The sequence below is a fragment of the Cervus elaphus genome, chromosome 28 (genome assembly GCF_910594005.1).
Source record: "Cervus elaphus chromosome 28, mCerEla1.1, whole genome shotgun sequence".
Lineage (NCBI taxonomy): Eukaryota > Metazoa > Chordata > Mammalia > Artiodactyla > Cervidae > Cervus > Cervus elaphus.
The window spans coordinates 53,902,599-53,913,948 of NC_057842.1; positions in this window are offsets into that span (position 1 = coordinate 53,902,599).

The following is an 11,350-nucleotide window of genomic DNA, read 5'->3' on the forward strand; positions in this document are numbered from 1 at the left end:
CTGTTTGTTTGTAGAATTGTTCAGTTACTAGGTTGCTAAGTCGCGTCTGACTCTTTGCAACCCCATGGACTGCAGCCTTCCAGGCTTCCCTGTCCTTCACTGGAATAAATGGAAGCCATTTATTTAAAAAAAAAAAAAAAAGAAAAGAAAAGAAAAGAATCTAACTATTTACAGAGAAAAAATATGTCACCAACTCACCATCTGTGCAACTATAGAAGGGTTTCTTACTGCTCAAGCCTAGTCTGCCTTGTTCATCATTGTATTCCTATAAGCTAGCAGAATGTCTGTCATATATTAGGGGTTCAGTAAATATTGTTGATGCATAGATATTGAAGTTTAAAGAAGAAAATATATATTAAATTGTCTATTAAAATGTTTAGTTCAGAGAGGGCAATTTTCTCCTAAATGCCTCCTTTAGACTGATTTAAAGAACAGTTTTTTTAATTTAAAAAGTCTTTTATTTCTCTGAAAAAAAAAATAAAATAAAAAGTCTTTTATTTCTCTGAAATAAGACTTGGCATTTTGTTAAACAGCCGTAAAAAGTCAATGCCAGTGTGTTTTCCAATATACTTTGTTACCAGAGCAAATAGATTTTAGGCACTGTTTCTCCCTTGGGCGCCACTACATATGGTGGTTCTCTTTGTTAAGAAAATAGTTGAAAACAATGCTTCACAAAAGCTATGCAAAAAAATTTTTGAGCTCTTAAAATGTATTTCACAGAATGATCAGTGTAGGACTTCAACTGTCAATAATTAGATGTTTTCCCTGTTTCAGTCTAGTGACATGAGAGAGAAGCTTCAACTCCAGAATAAACACCTGTCGTGGCTGCCTTGTCCCATAGCCAATGAGGAGCTCAGTGTCATTCTTAATGTCCTGTCATGGTTTTCTGTCCTAAGCCAGTAGTGACATGAAGGAGCTGCTGAGCCAAATTTCTAATTATTCTTCCAGGGGAAACAGATCATTATAAATTATGCCTAAACCAAAATTGATTTTTTTTGGCTGATACTCTGTAGTTCTCAAGTGGAAAATACAAAATAACTAGCTTAACAAAACACCTCAATTTATTCAGTTACCTGTTGGGTACATTTTGTAGCTAATTCATTCTACTTCTTGGGAGCTAGTGTCACTCAAAACTAATAATGCCATGGGAAAATCTTTTACCATTAATATTTTTTATATTTATATTCTCTGCCACATTGTCTGGTACCAAACACTGTTGTTTATGTTGTTTTTAGCCTGATTCAGTATAATCAAGTAGACACATAATGGGTGCTTAGAAAATATTTACTGTTCTGAACACAAAATAGTCCCTGCCCACAAGACAGAATATTTTAAGTGCTCTACTAAATAAATACAAACAAAATACAAAAGGGGTTCTTAGTCATCATTAGGGGAGGCAACTTTTAAAATAAATTGAATTTTTTCCATGTATCAGATTAACAAAGATGTAAAAAGATTATAATATCCAGTGTTAGAATATGGGTAAATAAGAACGTGAATGAACATGGGTACAAACACTGTGGGTGACAACTTGTCCGTATTTACATTTTTTTAATGCACCTTCCTCTTGTTAGAGCAATTTCACTTCTAGGAATTTATCCCGGGGTTACTGTTGGTTTGCAAACTGGTCCTCATTCATGGAGGGCAAGGAGAGACTGAAAAAAGAGGCAGGCCACTCCGGATTGGGAGGTGGCTGCTTTAATAAGCAAGGGAACTTACGCAGGAGTAGATCTCTGCACCTGCCCTCCTGAACCTTCAAAGTTTATATAGAGGCCTTAATGGAGTTCCATCGCACACGTCATTGAGACAGTCTGAACAATGCTTTATTCTTTCAAGGCTATGTCCTTTGAACAGCTCCCAATGTAGGAAAGATAGGCAGAACATGCATTCCAAAAGTGAGAGAGGAGATGAGGAGACTTCAGTTGCCTGAGTCCATCTCATGAGTCAACCAGTGGTTATGTTCTCTCCATGACCTCCTCCCGGACTTACCTCTATTGAAAAATGAAAAACTGGGTGGAAGATCTAAGTAGACATTTCTCCAAACAAAACATACAGATGGCCAAGAAGTGCAGGAAAATATGCTCAACATCATGAACTATTAAAGAAATGCAAATCAAAACTATAACGGGGTATCACCTCACACTGCTCACCATCAAAATGTGTGTGTATGTTCAGTTGTTGTCATGTCCAACTCTTTGCAACCCCGTGGACTGTAGCCCAGCAGGCTTCCCTGTCTACAAACAATAAGTGCTGGAGAGGGTGTGGAGAAAAGGGAATCCTCCTATACTGTTAGTGGGAAGGTAAATTGATGTAGCCATTATGGAGGTTCCTAGAAAACTAAAAATAGGGATACCTTTACATAACCTCATGCTATGTTATGATGCAACAATCCCACTCCTGGGCATACATTTGGAGAAAACCATAATTTGAAAAGATACATGTATCCCAGTGCATTGCAACACTGTTTCCAATAGCTAGGACACAGAAGCAACATAAATGTCCATCAGCAGAGGAGTAGATAAAGAAAAAGTGGTACATGTATACAATGGAATATTACTCAGCTATAAATAGGAACAAAATAAAGCCATTTGCAGCCACATAGATGGAGCTAGAGATTGTCACACTGAGTGAAGTCAGACAGAAAAATATCACATGATATCACTTTATATGTGGAATCTAAAAGAATTGTACACATGAGCTCATTTACAAAATAGAAATAGAGTCACAGATGTAGAAAACATACTTACGGTTATCAAGGGGAAAATTTGCAGGGGGATAAATTGGGAGATTGGGATTGACAGGTACACACTATTATATATAAATAGATAATAAGAACTTACTGTATAGCATAGGGAACTCTACTCAATACTCTATAATGACCTATATAGGAGTGAATATATGTGTATGTGTGTAACTGATTCACTTTGCTGTACAGGAGAAGCTAACACAACATTGTAAATCAACGATGCAGCAATAAAAATTAATTTTTTAAAAGTGCAAAATTCCATGTAAAAGAATGTTCATGATAGCTTGGTAATAGCCAAAAGAAACAGGGAAAGAGAAAAAAATAGGGACAGGGAGGGGGCCAGGTGGAGAGAATTAGAGTCCATCATTTGGAGACAAGTCAAATTATTAGGATACTAAGTGGTCATTTAAAAAAATAAGTAGATCTTTAAACACTAATGTCAACGATATATTACTAACTGTAAAAAAGCAAGTTGAAGATCAATAGCAATAACATGAACTAGCGTGTATAAAAGCAGAGCAAGAGTGGGAGGAAAGGAGGGAGATGTGTACATAATAGTATGTTTTTTCATTTTACTGGCTCAGGTGGAAAGAGGTGAATCTCAAGCAGTCAGGAAGTCCTGACATTAATCAGGCCACACTGGCAACTACATAACTATGTGTCTGTTAGTCACTCAGTTGTGTCTGACTCTTTGCGACTGCATGGACTGTAGCCCACCAGGCTTCTCTATCCATGGAATTCTCCAGGCAAGAATACTGGAGTGGGTTGCCATTTCCTCCTTCAGGGGATCTTCCCAACCAAGGGATAGAACTCAGGTCTCCTGCATTGCAGCTAGACTCCTCACCAGCTGAACCACCAGGGAAGCCCTCTACATAACTCTACCTGCATACAAGCCTGATAAGGATGTAAGACTAAAACACAAAGAAACACAAACATATATAAATTGACCCTATACTTCCAACACTTGGTAAACAAAGACCCAAGACTTCTCCCTTTCAACTCTGATTCCATACGCTTTCCTGACTTTCTCCTTTTCTTTGTGGCCATGGTCACAAACCAATCTCAATATTTTGCTCAGGATCTCCTATATTAGTCACAGTTCATTGAATTCTGTTTTCAGTGGCAGGCACTGATTCTGAATCACTTACGCAAGAATGCCTTAAGCAAGGGCGCTGGTGACTCAGCAAATAGAGAAGGGCTGGGAGGGAAAGTCCAAAGAGCCAAGCTTTGAAAGACCAGAAACCCGAAATAATACCATTCTAGCCAAGATTCAAATTGCCAGGAGAGTCTAATTGAGCCAGTCTAAGTACTAAGTCCTGGTGACTCAGATGGTAAAGCTTCTGCCTGCAATGCGGGAGACCCGGGTTCCATCCCTGGGTTGGGAAGATCCCCTGGAGAGGGAAATGGCAACCCACTCCAGTACTCTTGCCTGGAAAAGTCCATGGACTGAGGAGCCTGGTAGGCTACAGTCCATGGGGTCGCAAACAGTCAGACACGACTGAGCGACTTCACAATTCACAAGTCCTAAGTCCATCATGATGTGGTTTGTGATTGGAGAGGCAGTGGTGAAGGGTGGATTTGACCATATGGAATGGAATGGGAAAGAAGTGGTTCCCAAAAGGAAAGGAGTAGTGAAGTTCTCTTACCCCCCAGAAAAGGCAAGGGTTGCTGGGCAAACAAAACCAATGACTGTCCACTACTGCCATCGTTTAAATGGAGACATAACTAAAGAATATTTATTTCCTTTTGTCACACGAGTGTATGCTCCTCGGTTCTTTGTCTCGTCACAACAAAGATTTGGAGTGATGGACATTAAAGCCCCCTCGGTGGGTCACAGCTCTCGGGTCTTGGACAGACCGTGTTATAGCTCTCAGGTCTTGAACAGACCGTATTATAGCTCTGAGACAAATCAGTGTTACAACACTGTGTTACAGCTCTATTTTATTTAGAAGATATCAGGAAAGTCCATCTTCAAGGCATGAGGGCACTTCGATCCAAAGATGTAAAGAGAAGAGCGCCCCAGTGCGTGGGAGAGAGAGAGAGAGCTTTGGCTCCTCTTTTTATATGTCTCTCTCTCCCCAGGCCTGTCCTCTGTAAATTGGGCCAGCCAGGAGTGCTGTTTGTTTTATCCGAGGTCCTCACTCAGGTCCTCGGACCTTCCTTTCTTCTGTTTCGCCGGCTTTTCCCTTCCAGGTCTTTTAGCCACCGCCGTTTTGGACTCCTTTTCCCTATTCTAACTACCTAACACTTTTATTATCTACTCTCCCACCCTTTAACTGCTTCAAAACATATTTCAGATGGGATTGAAGCTATTTTGAAGCAAATTAATGAAAGTTCATTTTTAAATTTATATTTATTTATTTGGCTGTGCTGTATCTTAGTTTCAGCATACAACCTCTTCGTTATGGCATGTCGAATCTAGCTCTCCCACCAGGGATCAAACCTGGGCCCTCTGCATTGGAAGTGCAAAGTCTCAGCCACTGGACCACCAGGGAAGTCTCCAAAATTCTTTTCAGTGATGTAAATTCTTTTAAAAGTGAAGAGCAACCTATTAAATACAAGGATGACACCTCAGGAACCCTGTTTAGAAACATTTCTCCCTTATGTTTAGGCCACCTATTGTGGAATTTAAATGGAACACTTGATGATACATCAAAATTTTAGTTTCTAATCTTAGAACTATCTGTGTGGGATCAATTTTCACAGAAAGTTCAAGACCATCTTACAGTAGTATAATGCAGATGAATGTTCCTAATGCTTTGAAAATTCTAATCCCACAGCAGCAATGTATGAATTTAAGCATGCCATTAAGAAAAAAATTAACTTCATTCATTAAATTCATCCTTTCATTCAATCATTACTAATGTTTCCCAGGTCACATCAGCCTAAAGGTAAAATAGGTCGTGCAGCTGTCAAAAATAACAAAAATATTTTTCCAGCTTCAGCCTGCCACTTAACAGAAAGCATCAGCCCCACTTCAAGTTGTCTCAAAGGAATTTTACCCAGAAGATCTGATGACTCACCCGACATATCTTTGGTAACAGAAGAGGCAGCCTTTTTGCTGCAGACACAGTGCATGAGGCTTCCACTCATGCCTTGGACATCAACTCTGGTCCTTTTACTGACTTTTTTTTTTCCCTTAACACCTCCTTTCTTCCAGAACAAAGGCAATCTTGCCTCCCAGAGGCATAATGTCTGGAGGTGTTAGTGTTTTTCATGACTGCAGAAGGAGGATGCTACTGGCATCTAGAGGATAGAGCTAGGGATGCTACCAAACACTCTGCAATGCACAGAACAGCTCCTCACAAGAAATAACTGGGCCCAAATGCCAATAGTGCTGAGGCAGAGAGACCTGAGTCTCAGAAAGCTGGCCTACAGGACAATCTGAGGAAAAGTAGCTCTCCCATTCTCAAAAATCACCTCTGGTATTTTTAAGCTAAACATGCTCCTCCTCTTTGCCTCTCCTGAGCATGATAGGAGTCTTACAACATTAAAGGCCGACTTGCCTCCTCTTGAGAGAATGTAATGATCATCTGAGACACTGAAGAGTCTCTCTGTCATAGCTATTGTTTTCTGTTACCATACTCTCTCCGGCCCCATCCTCCGTCTGGTAGCAGATCCTGCTGCCTTGACCTCCAGAGGTGGGCCTATAACTCAGGTGAGCCAAACAATAGGCCTTCCCCAGGTTCTTCTTTTTCACTCAAGCTGAGGAAAGAGAATCTCTTTTCTGGCCTGATGGCTATATAGTAAGAGGCTCTGGGGGGGAAACATCTTGAGATAATGAGGCTCTCCTACAGAGAGAAGCAGAGAGGAAGAAAACAAGGAGAGGAGGAAGTGAGAGAAAGTAAGCGCTTGCATCCCAGGTCTTCCCAAGTCCAGTTCGATTTCCATACGTCCTACCATTTGGTTTTATGTGCAGTTTTCATCTTCTGTTTAAGCTAGGTTAATCAGGGTCTTTATCACTTCCAGCGTAAGAATTTTGGCTAATACACGTGTCTTCAAAATCCTTATAATTCAATACAGTAGTATAGAGCAGCAGATTAAAGTGGAGCAGGACCTTGTGGGGCTCCTGGGCCAAAAAGTCTTTCTGTGCCCTCCCTTTATCGCCTGTGGGAAACAGGCTTCATTCAGCCTCCATGGCCTTCCCTGAGTTCCTGCCTGGAAGGTGGAAACAGAACAGGCTCAATCTAGAAAGCAAGGCTCCATCTTGGGCCGGACTGTGGACTTTGAGCTATATGCTCAGTATCTATGGAAACGACATACCAACTGGAAAACCAGGCTCCCGGAAGGAAGAGCTCCAGGTCTCCTACCTAGACTCTGTAGCTTAAAAGAACACCCTAATTATCTGTGTAACTGAATAGAATCATACATTCTATTATGCTGATTGGGGTATGACCACAGGCCTATTGATAATTGTCTACGGTTAACCACCTGGGCTTAAGATATATGAATCACAGGTTAACTTTGATGTATCTTTTCTCCCCCTTTGTTCAGACTAGTTTCAGGGAATTTGGAGAGGTGGGTTTGGGCACGTGTATAAGGTTTTCACAAAAACTGGTCAGGGTCCTTGGCTAAGAGGAGCCTCTGCCTTGGGCCCACTGGTGTAATAAACCGCACTCCACTATCTGCATTGTCCTTCTGAGTGAGTTTGTTTCCCGGAACGCATGGCTACAACAGCCTGGTTCACAGTCCATACTTGGTATATCTCAGGGTCCTCCGGTGTGTGCACATGAGTCTCTTAGCCAAGATGGATCTTAGTGAAAAGGCATATGGGTAGGGAACACCCCTTTACATAACTCCTCTTTAGCCTTCCAGGAGACTTTTCTGTGCATGTGTGGTCGGGGAGGTGTCCTGGCTTCACGAACAAGAAATATGTGGTCTTGCCAAGGCCCAGCCTTCTCCCTTACTTGTTCTGCTATTCTTGTCTTGGAGTTTCAGTCCACAGGGAATGAATCTCCAACTGCTTTACCCAGGGTGGGGGGCAGGGGGCGGTGTGGGGGAGGGGTGCTCCCATCTGCCTTCTGCCTCACTTGGACATGACTGAGCACACACATAAGCATGTAGACCCCAGACTGGCTGGAAACAGAAAGTCGATGATGCTGACTACCGATTACCTCACCATCAACCAATCAGAAGAAGGTCCACAAGGTATAGCTCTTCTCTTTACTGTGAAACTCCTCACTACTACCCTCAGGTTGGGACACACAATTTTGAGGGCATCGGCCTGCTGTGGCCCCCACCTTTGCCTGGCAAAGCAATAAAGCTATTCTTTTCTACTTTACCCCAAACTCTGAGATTCAACTCTGTATACCAGTGTACGGAGGCCAGATTTCAGCTAGTGCAGCATGAAAAAATGCCCCAGTGAAGTACATACAGGGCTGCTGAGGTTCTGGTTCTGGTTTGCACTCTAAAAAGAATTCGAGATTGTTCACTTTACAACTATCCATTGAGTTGCATGTTTGTTTAATGGAAAAAGCGGTTCCTTTATGATGAGCACTAGTGAAAGTTGCTCAGCAGTGTCCGTATTTTTGCAAAACCCCGTGGACTATACAGTCCGTGGGATTCTCCAGGCCAGCATACTGGAGTGGGTAGCCATTCCCTTCTCCAGGGGATCTTCCCAACCCAGGGACCAAACTCAGGTCTCCCCCATTGCAGGCGGATTCTTTACCAGCTGAGCCACAAGGGAGCTAAATAGCAAATTAAAGGAATTTAAAGGAAAGAAAAAAGAAATGATATTTGACCTCAGCCATTAATAATGGGTTTTATTTAAATAAGTGTAGAGGAGGAAAAATAAACAACCTTTACCTCTACTCGCTTCTCTTATATGCCTGAGGCCCATGAATTAAACTGTCAAAAAACGGATTAACAGGAGAGAAAGCATCCAAACTTTATTTGATGCTAATATTTTAATTTTTATGCACATGGAGGTCCTCATAGAAAAGAGTGAAGACACAAGAATTAGTTACACCTGGGGGCTATGTAACATTTTTGTAGACAAGACAAAGGAAAGGAGGTTTGGGTTTTCCGGGTGGTAAATTGTGGGAAGGTAAATATCGGGGGAACAAATGGAAGATAAGGGCCACTTAAGTGAAGTATGTTTGTGCAGACCCATCTCTGTGCTGGTTTTCTGGCTCCAGTGATAAGCCTTGTTCTCCTGTGAGAACTGGAGTGTTTTCTGCCAATCAGTAAACAAGGATGTCACAGTCATCAGCAACTGCAGCCCTCCAGTGAGTTCCCGAGCCTAAGGGCACTTAGGAAGGGGATGAATGCCTGCCATCTAGCAGCCCCCAGGACTGCAGTCACTCCCCATGGTGAGCCCCAAGGGAGCTCAGGATGGGAAAAAAACACAGGATACTGGCCCAGGATAGCTGAGATGCAGATGAAAGAACAATTTCAGTGAGCCCAGACTCTTGCATCCTCCCATACATAGAAAAGCCTAAACTACTTAACTTGGGATATCTGGTTTTCTTTAATTAACAACAATCTTTTGATATTCGAATTACCTGCGCTTTGTTGCAAAACTTCATATAACCTTGCTCCTCCCCTCGCCACCTCAGAGCAGTTCTCTTAGGGTTACTTGAGATGTTGTCTCCTGGGCTTGAAGTTCTAAACATTCCCACCAAATGAAACATAACTCTCAACTTTTCGGTTGTGACTATTTTTTAAGTCAACACCTGGTCAGTGAGGGGAGGGGAAACACTGTCACAAAGGAAAATTCGAGCAGATGGAGGGAAAAGAACTCTGTGTTTGCTGCTTCTTAATTGCTTTCAGCAAAAAATAATCCATAGGCCAAAGAGGCATATTTTGGGGTGGCATGTTCTGATTTTTTTCATAAGTAAACTGGGATCTTATTTACATTATTCAGATGACAGAGCATTCTTAATTCTCACTCTTACTACTCATAGTTCTATAAATATTCTTTATACCATTTTTTCCCTCATGAATAAATACTTGGCAATTCAACTTAATTCCTCAAGAAATTAATTGCAGAACTGGGGCCAAAATCAGGTTTCCAGCTCACAAACTCAAAGTCATTTTCATTGAGGTGCAACTGCTTCTGAATGGGAGGAGGAAATCCCTGAGAAGACAGATGAAAGAACAATTTCAGTGAGCCCAGACTCTTGCATCCTCCCATACATAGAAAAGCCTAAACTACTTAACTTGAGATTACATTGGGCCCCCTAGATAATCCAGGATAATCTCCCTATTTTAAAGTCATTTGAATAGCAGCTTTAATTCTACCTGTACTCTTAACTCCTTTGCCACATAAGATTACATATTCACAGACTGCACAGATGAGGACATGGGCACCTGGGTTGGTCATTATTCTATCTACCACACCCTTTTCCCTGGGAGGGATGGCATCAGATCTCGATTGCATGAGAAGAGCCCTACTTGCTGAGGGGCAAATATATCCATGGAAAGCCTAGAGACCATCTGAGCCAGGCCAGTCTCAAAAACCACATTGTCTCTCAGACTTTTTTTTCCATTCAGGATGAACATTTATTTGTGGAAATAGAGTTCACATAGTTCCTCTATCGCACTCATTCAGACTGGTGTGCTAGAGCCAGATTGTAAGGCTTGCAAAAAGCTTTTGCATTTTCAAGAATTTTGCAGCATCAGGGTAACATCGGCTATGGTAGGACTATTAACACCATAGTGATGAGCAAACCCTTGCAAATGAGAGCCTTTGCCCTGGGAGATACAGTTATTACACATTTGCCATACCACTGAGTATGTATGAACTTAAAAGTGAGTATCATCAGCAATCAGGCTGCGACCCACATCATTTCAAAGATAGTAGCTGGCTGCTGCAATTAGTCTGGGTCTCCCAGACAAACACTAAAACCATATATTACAATTTTGTCTAATGAGCTTCTGCTCTCCAGTAGGACACACAGAATTCAGTTTTAGTTGCTAGGGTGTTGCCAAAGTCAGTCGGAGTCATGATGTACCTAAGCTGGGTGGGGATGCCAGGAAGGCCTTCCTCCATGAATAATATTGGTACATCTTGATCTTAACAAGATTAGAAACATCCACAAATCCACCCTTCATGAGGGCTCAAGCACTTCAATGCTCATCCAGGAAGTAGAGAATTAGCAGAACAGGTGACAATATTCCATTGGAATACGGAATCATGTAATCCAATATTACATTGGAATCATGTTTCATCCATATTCTTACAGTCAACCAAAAAATTTGAGCTTGTACTAGGGATAGAAGGATCACAGGCTACCTTGGTGGGAAGTGTGTGTGTGTGTGTGTGTGTGTGTATGTGTGTGTGTATGCATGACTACAGGCAGTGGGTAGAGGAGAAAACAGACAAATGAATAAGTAATTACAATGCAGGGTGACTGGTTCTTGGAAGTACTCAATTTTTATGAGGGTCAACTTACTGAGGTTGCCCGGGGTCAGGCAAGAAGTCCTGGATGAAGTGACATATAAGCTGAATCCAACAAGTAGTAGTAATAGTAGCAATAATAACTAATATTTATTGACTACTTCCATGCTTCAGTCTAAGCCCTAAGGTCTTAAACTCATTTTACTTCATTTAGTTCTTCTGACACCCATGAAGTAGGTATAATTATTATCCTCATTTTACAA